General features: G+C 39.1%; 1 long non-coding RNA gene across 1 annotated transcript in view; it reads right to left on the bottom strand.

The window, feature by feature from the left end:
- LOC144615700 (uncharacterized) overlaps positions 1-13,158 on the bottom strand; it is a 44,882-nt gene extending 31,724 nt beyond the window's left edge. Inside the window, exons 1-2 of the long non-coding RNA XR_013554181.2 lie at positions 13,104-13,158; positions 2,850-2,977 (exon numbers count right to left, since the gene is read on the bottom strand). This is a non-coding gene — a long non-coding RNA (uncharacterized LOC144615700). The remainder of the gene's footprint in view (positions 1-2,849; positions 2,978-13,103) is intronic.
- Between the last annotated feature and the right edge of the window lie 164 nt (positions 13,159-13,322).

Here is a 13,322-nt window from a genome sequence, read left to right as displayed (position 1 = left end):
TCTTTGAGGGTTTGCCATCTTGCTTCCTGCATCCATTTTTGGGCTTCCCCAGGTTGGACCAACATGTGCACAAGCTGATAAAGATCTGGCAGCTCGGGATCACAGGCCTTGTTAGAAGGTGAGAGAAGGACAGTAAAGCATCCCCCAAAGTGGGAAGGCACTTGGAGACTGGAAAACAAAGCAAGCCACTCCATATAGTTTACACAGTTTTATTCGGGGTTGTTATGGAACCTGGTCTGGATCATCCGGCAGAAGAACCAAGTGGCACTTGGAGATCTTGGAAGGCAGGAGGTTTATTTCACACTGGCGGGCTCAGAGGAGATTGCTCTCCAGAGGTCTGAACCCCGAGTACAAGCATGGGGGACAATTTATAGTCTGTTACTTCCACATCAGAAGTAATTTGGTGCATGTGGCAAGTGGCGTAGGGAGAAGAACCCAGAAGTAGAGTCTTGGGGTGCCAACTGGAATTCCCCTATCAGTCCTGTCAGCCATCTTATAACATAATTTTTCCTTATCAAGGTAACTTACTGACAGGGGGAATTGAGCAGATGACAATCCAGCTGTGCAGTTATTCTCTGCAGGGTCTTAACCTTAGTCCACAGATTTTATAGAGGAAGAGGATGCACAGAATGACAATGTAGTGAGATCAAAACACCTCAGAGAGTTTGCACGCACCTGACAGCTAACCTTTTTTAAATTAAATGTTTATTTTCGAGAGAGAGACAGAGTGAGAGAACGCAAGCAGGGGAGGGGCAGAGAAAAGGGCACAGAGCATCCAAAGCTGCCTCTGCACTGGCAGCAGTGAGCCTGATGTGGGGCTTGAACTCACTAACAGTGAGAACATGACCTGAGCCAAAGTCGGATGCTCAACCAACTGAGCCACCCAGGCACCTCAGATTAACCCTTAATTACATCTTATGGCACCACCTCTTCATCAAGAAGGGGAAAGACTGTATTATCTCTAACAGATTCATGGGAGGCCAAAACAAGCCTCCCCATATCCTAGCCTTGGTGGGCATTTCTAAGATATGTATGTTAACTTCCAAAGGGCCCAGAGCCCATAGCCCTAAGAGAGGTCATCAAGTGAACCAAACAAAATGGAGGGCCAAAGAATGAGTCAGTATTGTCAGCACTTCTAGAAGCCTCAATGAAAACTATAAATTCTTCAAAAAATTTTTGTGCTTCCTCTATAAGTTTAAAAATTCTTTAACTATGGCTCTTAGTTCTGTCTTTCACCAAGAGATGAAAGGTAACTGAGGGGGTTGATATGTACCTTGAGATAATTTAATTTAATTGTATTTTTTTATTAAGTTTATTTATTTGTTTTGAGAGACAGATACAGTATGAGTGGGGGAGGGGCAGAGAGAGAAAGGGAGAGAGATAATCCCAAGGAGGGTCCGAGCTGCCAGCACAGAGCCTGAAGTAGGCCTCAAACTAGGGAAACTGCAAGATCATGACCTGAGCTGAAACCAAGAATTGGACATTTAACCGACTGAGCCACCCAGGTGCCCCAGAGGTAACTTAATTTTAAAAGGCAACTGTTCAGGGGCACCTGGGTGGCTCAATCCATTAAGCATCTGATTCTTGGTTTCAGCTCAGGCCATCTCATGGTTTGTGGGCTTGAGCCCTGCAATGGGCTCTGTGCTGGCAGCAGAGAGCCTGCCCTCCCCTCCTCATGCTCCCTCTCTCAAAAATAAATAAACATTAAAAAATTTTTTTAAATAAAAATATAAAAATAAATAAAAGGTAACTGTTTAACAGTTTCTCAAGGGTAGAAATTCAGTTCAGAGAGAAAATTAGTAAAATGTGAGTACTCGGGTAAAGAAAAACAGAGAAGAGCAGCGGTAGTCACATCAATCATATCATACTTTATTTTAGGTTCCTCTTGTGTTTTTAATTTTTCATTAGCCTTCTGTAATGAATCTCTGCATGAAGCTATTTTAGAACCTTAGAGCCTTTTGGAAGTTTCTGCATTCTAATTAAAAGACGTATTCCATTCCATTCATTTAATTCAGGAATCCTTACTTTCAAGTGCACTTCTGAAGTGAACCATCTCATCACAACTGGAATGTTCCCCATAATGGCCACTGTAATTCTAGGCTGTTTTTGGTAAAATGTTGCCATTCTTGTAAATATTCACAGCTCCTGGTACCACAGATTTTAGACATAAAATAATCATGTGTGCTGGAAGGTGATGCACCTGACTCTAGAATTTAAGGATCCCATTAGCTAAGCCTTTGGGTCTCTGGGAGCTGAACTAATACCTAAAAGGGATATGGTGCTGAGTTCGGGATTGTGCATGTTTTACAGTGTGCCTCACTGCACAGACATTTTCTTGAAGCAAGTGACTTACCAGCAACCTAACCAGTTCTGTAGCCAGGCTTATCCTAACATGGTAGTCTTTTGTTAGGAATGCTTGCTTCCTTGCTTCCCAACAGCTCTTAAATGCTTGACCCTTGCCCAGCAACTTTTACAGCTTTTTGGCCTCCAAGATCCCGGCTAGCAATAGTCTTTATTTACAAAAAACAAGACAAATAAACATGCACTTGAGCACATCAGGACTAACCAAAATATGTCACTGTGGACTGGCCAAAAGAAGTCCCCATGTGCACCACAAGCAATTCCATGCATGGACTAAGCTAGCAAACCCCAATAAATGAGGACTGCAAATTGGAAATGGGAAAGGATTCTAATGTGGAACTGCAGACTAAACCAAGGGCTACAGACTAGTGCTCCATCAGAGCCTCCTCTGTCAGGCTACAATGACTCATTAACCCTGGACTGGAAAACCAATTAGAACAGTAACTCAAACACAAAACAGAATGCAGCTAAAACCAAGAGGGACTTACCAACAGCCCTCAGAAATGACGAGATAGACTATGAACTAAAAAGAGTTCTTGGAGTGCCATGCCTGTGTTTCTCCTTGTCCCCAAATGCCGTCAGAAGTTCACTTGGTATCCTGATGTTGTCACCAAATCTGTTAAGAAACAAAATTTTATCAAGAAATTTGAAGATCTAATTGGCTTTTTTTAAATGATTCATGAATCAGGCTGCATTCCATCTAGCAAGCAGAGGGGAATTCCACCCAAGTTAAATAAAAGGAAGGTTTCTAAAAGCAAAGACCAGGCATATAAAAAGGAATTTATTAGCCAGGAATGCACTGTTTGAGCAAGGTCACCTTTCTAAGGGGAATGGAATGGGGTTTTCAGTACATTTCCTAATACTGCCCAGGATATTCCATTGAGTGATTCAAGGTTAAATTCTCAAAAGCCTACAACTAGGTCAGTTAGATATTAAGTCTTGTTTTGTTGACATGGGGCCTTAGCCTAAGTAACTCCATCATGGGCCTATGATTTTCTCTTTAACAATATGTATGAATATCTCACAACTTAGCATCATATTTAATGATGAAGGACAGAATGCTTCCCTGCTAAGACCAGGAACAGTAGAAGGATGTCTACTCTTACCACTTCTGTTTAACACTATACTGGAAATTCTAGCCAAAACAGTAAGATAATTTTTAAAACTTATAAAGGAAAACATAAAACTGTGATTTACAGACTACAAATAGGAAATCCAAGGAATTCACAAGAAAACTATTAGAACTGGTCAAAAAGTTTAGCAAATTCACAGGAGAGGAGATCAATACACAAAAATCAACTGTATTTATATAAACTAACAACAAACATTTCAAAAATGAAACCAAGAAAACAACTCAATTAACAACAGCATCAAGAAGAATATAGCAACATTTTTCTAGCTATGTCTTCTGTGTCAAGAGAAACAACAGAAAAATAAACTATTGGGACTACATCAAATAAAAGGCTTTTGCACAGTGAAGGAAACAATCAACAAAACAAAAAGATAAGCTACTCAGTGACAGAAAGTATTTACAAATGACATACCTGATAAATGTTTAGTATCCAAAATCCATAAAGAACTTACACAACTCAACACACAAAAAAACAAATAATCCAATTAAAAAGTGGGCAGGAGACATGAACAATTTATCCAAAGGAGACATACAGACGTATGAACAGATGCTCACCATCACTCAACATCAAAGAAAGGTGAATCAAAACCACAATGAGGTATCACCTCACACCTGTCAGAATGGCTAAACTCAAAAACACAAGAAACAACAAGTGTTGGTAACAATGAAGAGGAAAAGAAACCTTCTTGCCACTTGGTGGAAATGCAAACTTGTGCAGCCACTGTAAAAACTAGTATGGAAGCTCCTCAAAAAATTTTAAAAGAGGTTAAAAAAATATACTGGGTACTTGCAAAGAATACAAAAACACTAATTTGAAAAGATAATGCACCCCTATGTTTACTGAAGCATTATTTACCATAGCCAAAATATGGAGGCAACCCAAGTGTCCATTCATGGATGAATGGATAAAGAAAATGCAGTGTATGCGCGCACACACACACGCGCGATGAATATTATGCTATGTGCAACAACATAGATGGATCTAGAGGGTATAATGCTAAGTGAAATAAGTCAGAGGAACACAAATCATCTAACTCAGATGTGCAATTTAAGAAACAAATGATCAAAGAAAAAAAGAAACAAACCAAAAAACAGACTCTTAACTATAGAGAATAAACTGGTGATTACTAGAGGGCAAGTGGATGGGGGGAATGGGTGAAACAGGCTGAATAGGATGAAGAATACACTTATCATGATAAGCACAGAATATTTTATAGAACTGCTGAATCACTATATTGTACACCTGAAACTAATATAAGGCTGCCTGTTAATTCCACTGGAAATTTGAATAAATATATACACATTTAAAAGAATACAATACATAGAAACATTTAACAAAAGCATAAGACTTCTACATTGAAAACTACAAAATAATGCTGACAGAAATTTTTAAAACTCTAAGTGAAAAGAAAACATTTTGTATTTGTGGGCTAGAAGACTTAATATTAAGTTGGCAAATTGATTTAGAAATTCAATACAATCTCTACCAAAATCTCAGATGGCATTTTTGCAGAAAGTGACAAGCTGATTCTAAAACTCATATGGAAATGCAAGGACCCAGAATAGCCAAACAAGCTTTAAAAAGAACAAAGATGAAGGACTTATATTATGTGAAATACCAGGAAAGTCTTCCCTAAAGGATATCTATGCTTAGTCCACTGAAAGAAATGGGCAGGACACTCATTTCCCTATTAGTAACTTGAAGTCAGGCTCATGACACCATCCTTACTCCCCCAGCACCAAGAAATACTTCAGTAATAACATGTGACCAAGGAGTAAGGTGCCATCTCTCTGAGGTGATGCTATAAATCAACCAGAAATCTATAGTCGTTATAATTCTCTCCCTTGACCTGACCAATTAGCGAAAACTCAATCATCTGCTTAGTCCTTTTGTTTACAAATTCTTTCAACTGTTCTATCTAAGCAATAGGCTATTTGTTATAATAACAAAATTATGGAATTGACATAGTGTCCAATTTCTATAGCTATGGAAATTAGTCCACAGTGTCATTAAGTTAACTTGCCCTACATCACCCAGTAAACAGTAACTTATTGTGTACTAAGGATAAGAAGAGCTTAAAAAGTGAATAATCAAGTTCTAAGTAAGTATCAACTAGTTCTGATACAGCATTAAATTAAACACTATAGAGGATAAAACAAGTATTTCCCTACCGTTGGGAAGAAATCAATGCTCTAAAATTTTAAGGGATATATGCAAGTATAGTCATTTGATGATGATTTACTGGTGGCTACATCCTGGGTGGCTCAGTCGGTTGAGCGTCCAACTTCAGCTCAGGTCATGATCTCACAGTCTGTGGGTTCGTGCCCCGCGTCAGGCTCTGTGCTGATAGCCTGGACTGCTTCGGATTCTGTGTCTCCTTCTCTCTCTGCCCCTCCCCCGTTCATGCTTTGTCTCACTCTGTTTCTCAAAAATAAATAAATGTAAAAAAAAATTTTTTTTAAAAAACACAAAAAACAAAACTGGAATACAATGTGAAAAAAGAGAAAATTTAAAAAGAGGTTAGAGTGGGAGAGAGCCAAAGCATAAGAGACTGTTAAAAACTGAGAACAAACTGAGGGTTGATGGGGGGTGGGAGGGAGGGGAGGGTGGGTGATGGGTATTGAGGAGGGCACCTTTTGGGATGAGCACTGGGTGTTGTATGGAAACCAATTTGACAACAAATTTCATATATTGAAAAAAAAGAGAAAATTAATTTTACACAATGATTTACACAATTTTTTTTTCTTTTCAGATTATATTGAAGTGATTGTAAATGTTGGAAATGAAGAACCAAGCCCACTTAAACAGAGCATTTTTGTAGTGTTATTTTGCTATTGGGGAATGATCTTAGGAAGAAAGCTTTTCTTTTTTTCTCTTCAAAAAAAAAATTGCCACTAAGAAAGAAAAGGCAAGCCATTAAAACAAGAGAAAATCTTTGCAGCATATATAAACAGTATAAAGTTTGTATCCAGAATATGTCAAATATCCCTACAAATTAGTAAGAAAAATAAATCAATAGAAAAATGCATCAGAGACTCAAAAATAACTCATAAAAGAATATCCAGGTGGCCAATACATATATGAAATATGTTCAATATCATTCATAATCAGAGAAATGTAAAACAAAACTACAGGATACAATCACATGCCAACAGAAAGTCTGAAACATAAGAGTTTGACAAACACAAAATACTGGTAAGGTGACAGTGCAATGGGAACTCTCACACATAGTTGGTCAGAGGGAAGATACAACTGTTTTGAGAAAGTGTTATAATTAGTAAATTCCAATGACACTATCACTCCATTCCTATGCATGAAATGAATAGAGATGTGTGTACAGTTAACAAGTACAAGAATATTCAGACCAGAGTACATTATATCCCCAAAGTGGAAGAAATTCTTATGTCCATCAAGAGAATGGATAAATAAACTATGATACAGTCATCCAATGGAATACTATAAAGTACTTAAAAGGAATGAACTACAGATACACAAAAACAACATGGGTATATCTTAAAAACATAACACTGAGTAAAATAGACAAAAAAGAATGCATATCATATTCAAGCACAAAAACTTTTTAAAAAGTAAAATTACATACTGCTAAATTATAAAATTGAATTATCTCAAAAGACCACTAAATTTATTATTTTTTTTGTTTTTTTTTTATATATGAAATTTATTGTCAAATTAGTTTCCATACAACACCCAGTGCTCATCCCAAAAGATGCCCTCTTCAATGCCCATCACCTACCCTCCCCTCCCTCCCACCCCCCCTCAACCCTCAGTTTGTTCTCAGTTTTTAAAAGTCTCTTATGCTTTGGCTCTCTCTCCCACTCTAACATCTTTTTTTTTCTTTTTTTTCCTTCCCCTCCCCTATGGGTTTCTGTTAAGTTTCTCAGGATCCACGTAAGAGTGAAAACATATGGTATCTGGCCTTCTCTTTATGACTTATTTCACTTAGCATCACACTCTCCAGTTCCATCCATGTTGCTACAAAAGGCCATATTTCATTCTTTCTCATTGCCACGTAGTACTCCATTGTGTATATAAACCACAATTTCTTTTTTTTTTTAAATAAAACCCCCAATTTTTATTTTATTTTTTCCATGAAATTTATTGTCAAATTGGTTTCCATACAACACCCAGTGCTCATCCCAAAAGGTGCCCTCCTCAATACCCATCACCCACCCTCCCCTCCCTCCCACCCCCCATCAACCCTCAGTTTGTTCTCAGTTTTTAACAGTCTCTTATGCTTTGGCTCTCTCCCACTCTAACCTCTTTTTTTTTTTTTTTTTTCCCTTCCCCTCCCCCATGGGTTTCTGTTATGTTTCTCAGGATCCACATAAGAGTGAAACCATATGGTATCTGTCTTTCTCTGTATGGCTTATTTCACTTAGCATCACACTCTCCAGTTCCATCCATGTTGCTACAAAAGGCCATATTTCATTTTTTCTCATTGCCACGTAGTATTCCATTGTGTATATAAACCACAATTTCTTTATCCACTCATCAGTTGATGGACATTTAGGCTCTTTCCATAATTTGGCTATTGTTGAGAGTGCCGCTATAAACATTGGGTACAGGTGCCCCTATGCATCAGTACTCCTGTATCCCTTGGATAAATTCCTAGCAGTGCTATTGCTGGGTCATAGGGTAGGTCTATTTTTAATTTTCTGAGGAACCTCCACACTGCTTTCCAGAGCGGCTGCACCAATTTGCATTCCCACCAACAGTGCAAGAGGGTTCCTGTTTCTCCACATCCTCTCCAGCATCTATAGTCTCCTGATTTCTTCATTTTGGCCACTCTGACTGGCGTGAGGTGGTATCTGAGTGTGGTTTTGATTTGTATTTCCCTGATAAGGAGCGACGTTGAACATCTTTTCATGTGCCTGTTGGCCATCTGGATGTCTTCTTTAGAGAAGTGTCTATTCATGTTTTCTGCCCATTTCTTCACTGGGTTATTTGTTTTTCGGGTGTGGAGTTTGATGAGCTCTTTATAGATTTTGGATACTAGCCCTTTGTCCGATATGTCATTTGCAAATATCTTTTCCCATTCCGTTGGTTGCCTTTTAGTTTTGTTGGTTGTTTCCTTTGCTGTGCAGAAGCTTTTTATCTTCATAAGGTCCCAGTAATTCACTTTTGCTTTTAATTCCCTTGCCTTTGGGGATGTGTCAAGTAAGAGATTGCTACGGCTAAGGCCAGAGAGGTCTTTTCCTGCTTTCTCCTCTAAGGTTTTGATGGTTTCCTGTCTCACATTCAGGTCCTTTATCCATTTTGAGTTTATTTTTGTGAATGGTGTGAGAAAGTGGTCTAGTTTCAACCTTCTGCATGTTGCTGTCCAGTTCTCCCAGCACCATTTGTTAAAGAGACTGTCTTTTTTCCATTGGATGTTCTTTCCTGCTTTGTCAAAGATTAGTTGGCCATACGTTTGTGGGTCTATTTCTGGGGTTTCTATTCTATTCCATTGGTCTATGTTCCTGTTTTTGTGCCATAAACCACAATTTCTTTATCCAGTCATCAGTTGATGGACATTTAGGCTCTTTCCATAATTTGGCTATTGTTGAGAGTGCTGCTATAAACATTGGGGTACAAGTGCCCCTATGCATCAGTACTCCTGTATCCCTTGGATAAATTCCTAGCAGTGCTACTGCTGGGTCATAGGGTAGGTCTATTTTTAATTTTCTGAGGAACCTCCACACTGCTTTCCAGAGCGGCTGCACCAGTTTGCATTCCCACCAACAGTGCAAGAGGGTTCCCGTTTCTCCACATCCTCACCAGCATCTATAGTCTCCTGATTTGTTCATTTTGGCCACTCTGACTGGCATGAACATGGTATCTCAGTGTGGTTTTGATTTGTATTTCCCTGATGAGGAGCGATGTTGAGCATCTTTTCACGTGCCTGTTGGCCATCCGGATGTCTTCTTTAGAGAAGTGTCTATTCATGTTTTCTGCCCATTTCCTCACTGGGTTATTTGTTTTTCGGGTGTGGAGTTTGGTGAGCTCTTTATAGATTTTAGATACTAGCCCTTTGTCTGATATGTCATTTGCAAATATCTTTTCCCATTCTGTTGGTTGCCTTTTAGTTTTGTTGATTGTTTCCTTTGCTGCGCAGAAGCTTTTTACCTTCATGAGGTCCCAATAGTTCATTTTTGTTTTTAATTCCCTTGCCTTTGGGGATGTGTCAAGTAAGATATTGCTGCGGCTGAGGTCAGAGAGGTAAAAGACCACTAAATTTAATTATATGTACTAAAAACAGAAAACAGAAAAATTTTCAAGACATATTATTAACAAAAGTAAACTGTAGAATAACATGTATGATGTGATTCTATTTATGTAAAATATACTTTGTATAATATATGCCTAAAATATTTAATAAAACCTACTGTTAATAATGGAAAGGTTCTATAATCTATTCAATTCAGTAGCCACATATGGCTGCTGGACACTTAAAACATAGTTAATCTAACTGAGGAATTGCATATTTTATTTAATTTGAATTAATTTCAATTTAAACAGCCTCATGTGGCTAGCGTTTACAGTATTAGACAGTACATTATGGATATACAGTGATTTCCTCTAGAACAGGGTTTCCCAACCTTGGCCCTAGTCACATTTGGGACCAATGGTACTTTGTCACAGGGCTGTTCTGTACACTGTAGACATTTAGCAGCACCCCTACCCTCCACCCTCCAGATGCTAATAATACCCTCTCAGTCATGACCAAATTATCTTCAGTCAAAATTATCTTTAGACCTTGCTACATATTCCCTGGAGGGCAAATCATTCCCAATTGAAAACCACTTGCTCTAGAGATAGGAAGAAAATGAAGGAAGAGGGCATTGTAACATCTTTCTCTGTTTCTGTTTTGTCTAAATTGTTTAAAAGGATCAAGTACATAGATGTTCTTTATGTAATTAATAATTTAAAAAGGAAGCCTACTTCCTCATGGATAAAATGGGAAGTATATATCTAAACTCTTAAACTGTGAATATTAAAAACGAAATAGAAACAAATCAATTTCTTGCTAAAGTTAAAGAATGAAAGTTATTTCACATGAATAGTTACTAAGAGCAGTGGAGGGATAAGATGGAATCTAGAACAAAAATCTATAACTAGGAGAAACAGTTATTTTTGCCATTTACAAAAATAGGTAAAACAGAAGCAAGAACCATTTAAGGGACATAAAATGAGCCTGGTTTGGGATACAGTAAGATGGAAGAACTTGTGGGCCATTTAAGTAGAGCTGCAGCTTCTAGCCAGAAAACGGTAAAAATTAGAATTAAAAATTAAAGAGTTCTCAATACATAGGTAGTATTTGCAATGATGAGCCTTCGGGGAAAGCAAAATGGCTACAAAGAAACTCTGACCCTAACTGAGAAGTGAGAAAGAGGACCACAGGAGAGCGGAGAAGTTGTACCCAGAGAGACAGAAAACAAAACAAAACAAAACAAAACAAAACAGAAGACAGTGGGATCATGAAAGCCAAGAGAAGGCTTTAAAAAAAGAGTGGCTAAAGTCTCCTTAGATCTCATCTTTACAAAATACAATAAAGAAATATTAAGTAGCCTATTGGCACAAGAAGAGATGAAAGAGATTTAATTCAGGAAAGAGTGAGGTCAATCTCAAAGCAGCACTCACCATTAAAGGAATAACTGTGAACTGAGAAATCACTAGTCCTACCAGTCATCAGAGGAAGGTTGTGCTAGAATAAAACCGCAGAAGTCTCTTGTACCTCTGTCATTCTTGCCTACTCAGACAGCAGCAGGCCTCAGAATCTCAGCTGTCCTTTGGTCCTCAGGAGAGGAGCAGACAACAGTCTCCCTAGCAAACATTTTCTGAAAGGTCTGTAGCACTCTGGCCTCTGACCAAAATAAGGTAGATCCCTTTTGGACTACGAAACACACAAACCACAGTTAATCAGAAACTCTCATGCTTCGGCTCCAGACTCTTCATTCTTGATGCTGCTTCCAAAGATTAAGTTTCCATAAGTGAGTCTGAAGTACTAAATTAGGTTAATGGTCCATAAAGCTCAGACTACAATGTATTTTTATTGTAAGCTTCTAAATCTAATGTTTATCTGTGAAAACACACTTTTGCATTTTGTCATTATTTCAGAAAGCCCTCATCCAGGTCTGAGTTCGTGAACTACACCAAGTCTGGGAAGTTCTGAAACTATAGGTAAAAATTAGTGTGCAGCTTTTTAGGGAGAAAGTCCTTGATTTTCATAACATTCTCAAGGTCTGTCACCCAAGGGTTAACAGTCATTTTAAGTGCATTTTTTCCTCCCTAGAGTCCTATTTATGATCATTCGTTTATTTTTTTATGTTAATTTATTTGGAGAGAGTGAGGGAGGGGCAGAGAGAGAGAGAGAGAGACTGACTCCCAAGCTGGCTCCACACCGTCAGCACAGAGCCCAAAGAGGGGCTCGACCCCACAAACCATGAGATCATGACTTGAGCAGAAATCAAGAGTCGGTCGCTTAACCAACTGAGCCACCCAGGCACCCCAATCATTCATTTAATAATTCCCATCTATCCTTTACATTCATGTGGGAAGTTCAGGTAGATATATCCACTAGGAACATGGATATAAGGCTATAGGAATAAACTTAAGAGAAAGATTTGAAAACAAACAAAATAGTTTAACAAACCATAAGCCTATAAACAGTTGTTAAAGTATCAGGAGCGGATAGGATGCATCCTCCTACAGGATAGTATTCTAAAAAGGAAAATGGAATTACATCAGGAAACACATACAGGAGAAAGGTAGGCCAATGATGAAGAACCAGAAAGCGAAGCTGGGAAAAAAGGAAGAACCAAGAATCATTAACTGTGCTTCTATTAACAGGCGCAAAAAAAAAAAAAAAAAAAAAAAAAAAGGTAAAAGTACCTAAATTTGGCCACTAGGAGGCCCCCGACCACTTGACCACACAATTTCAGGGAGTTAGGCGGCGTAGACTCGCTGTGTCAAAAAATGAAGGGAAGTGCTTGCCAGTGAAACCAAGAAGATAAAGAAATTGACAGCTCTGAGCCCATAACGTACAAGGGAGGGTTTGGTTATTACTTTAGTTAAGTTTTGATGGCATTAAATTCATGAGGTAAGGAAAGAAGGACTTTTCAGAGAGGACTATCAGAGAAGGTAGACCTCCTGGGGGTTTGCGGATCTTCCACATTACAAAAGCATTTTCAGAAAGGTACTGAAACGTTCCCTCAAAACACAAAATTTTGGCTTTGCTCAATACCCGTGGTCTTTTCCTACCACTTCTCTGAACCCTCAAATGCTTTCCAACAAAATTATTTTCCCGGTTTCAAAAGCATAAAGAATCTGTACAAAATTTACGTAAAACTCCACAAAGCATCCTCAGCCTTGCAAATGCTGGCTAAGACATCACTGGGGACCCCCACACCCCTCCTCAGGGTGCACCCTCTATTCCACCTGTCAATGAGAAAGCCCCACGGGGCCCACCCGGCCGTGCCTTGCGGGTCCTGAGCGGCTGATCCGACTGGACAGGCCTGAAGGGAGGGGCGGACACATGCCCTAAGCCACAGCAGCTACAACAACAGTCTTATCCACGGCCCACTCCCCCACAACATCTCTCTGCCTCACCTCTGGGAACACCAGAGCCTTTCCAGAATCCTCTGGCACTGCCCCTTCCGGAAGCTGCCACAAGCCCCGCCCCCTCCTGGCACCTCCCACAACTCTCCTTCCGGGTACTGAGCTCCTGGAAGCGCCCTCCAGGAGCTTCTGTTCCAGGTGGGGGTTGCTGACCTTAAGCTTATAAGCAGGTAAATGTATTATTTAACGGGCGCCGGTAACTGCTGTAAA

This window comes from Panthera onca, chromosome A1, assembly GCF_046562875.1.
Source record: "Panthera onca isolate mPanOnc1 chromosome A1, mPanOnc1 haplotype 2, whole genome shotgun sequence".
Lineage (NCBI taxonomy): Eukaryota > Metazoa > Chordata > Mammalia > Carnivora > Felidae > Panthera > Panthera onca.
This window is presented reverse-complemented; position numbering and strand designations above follow the sequence as displayed.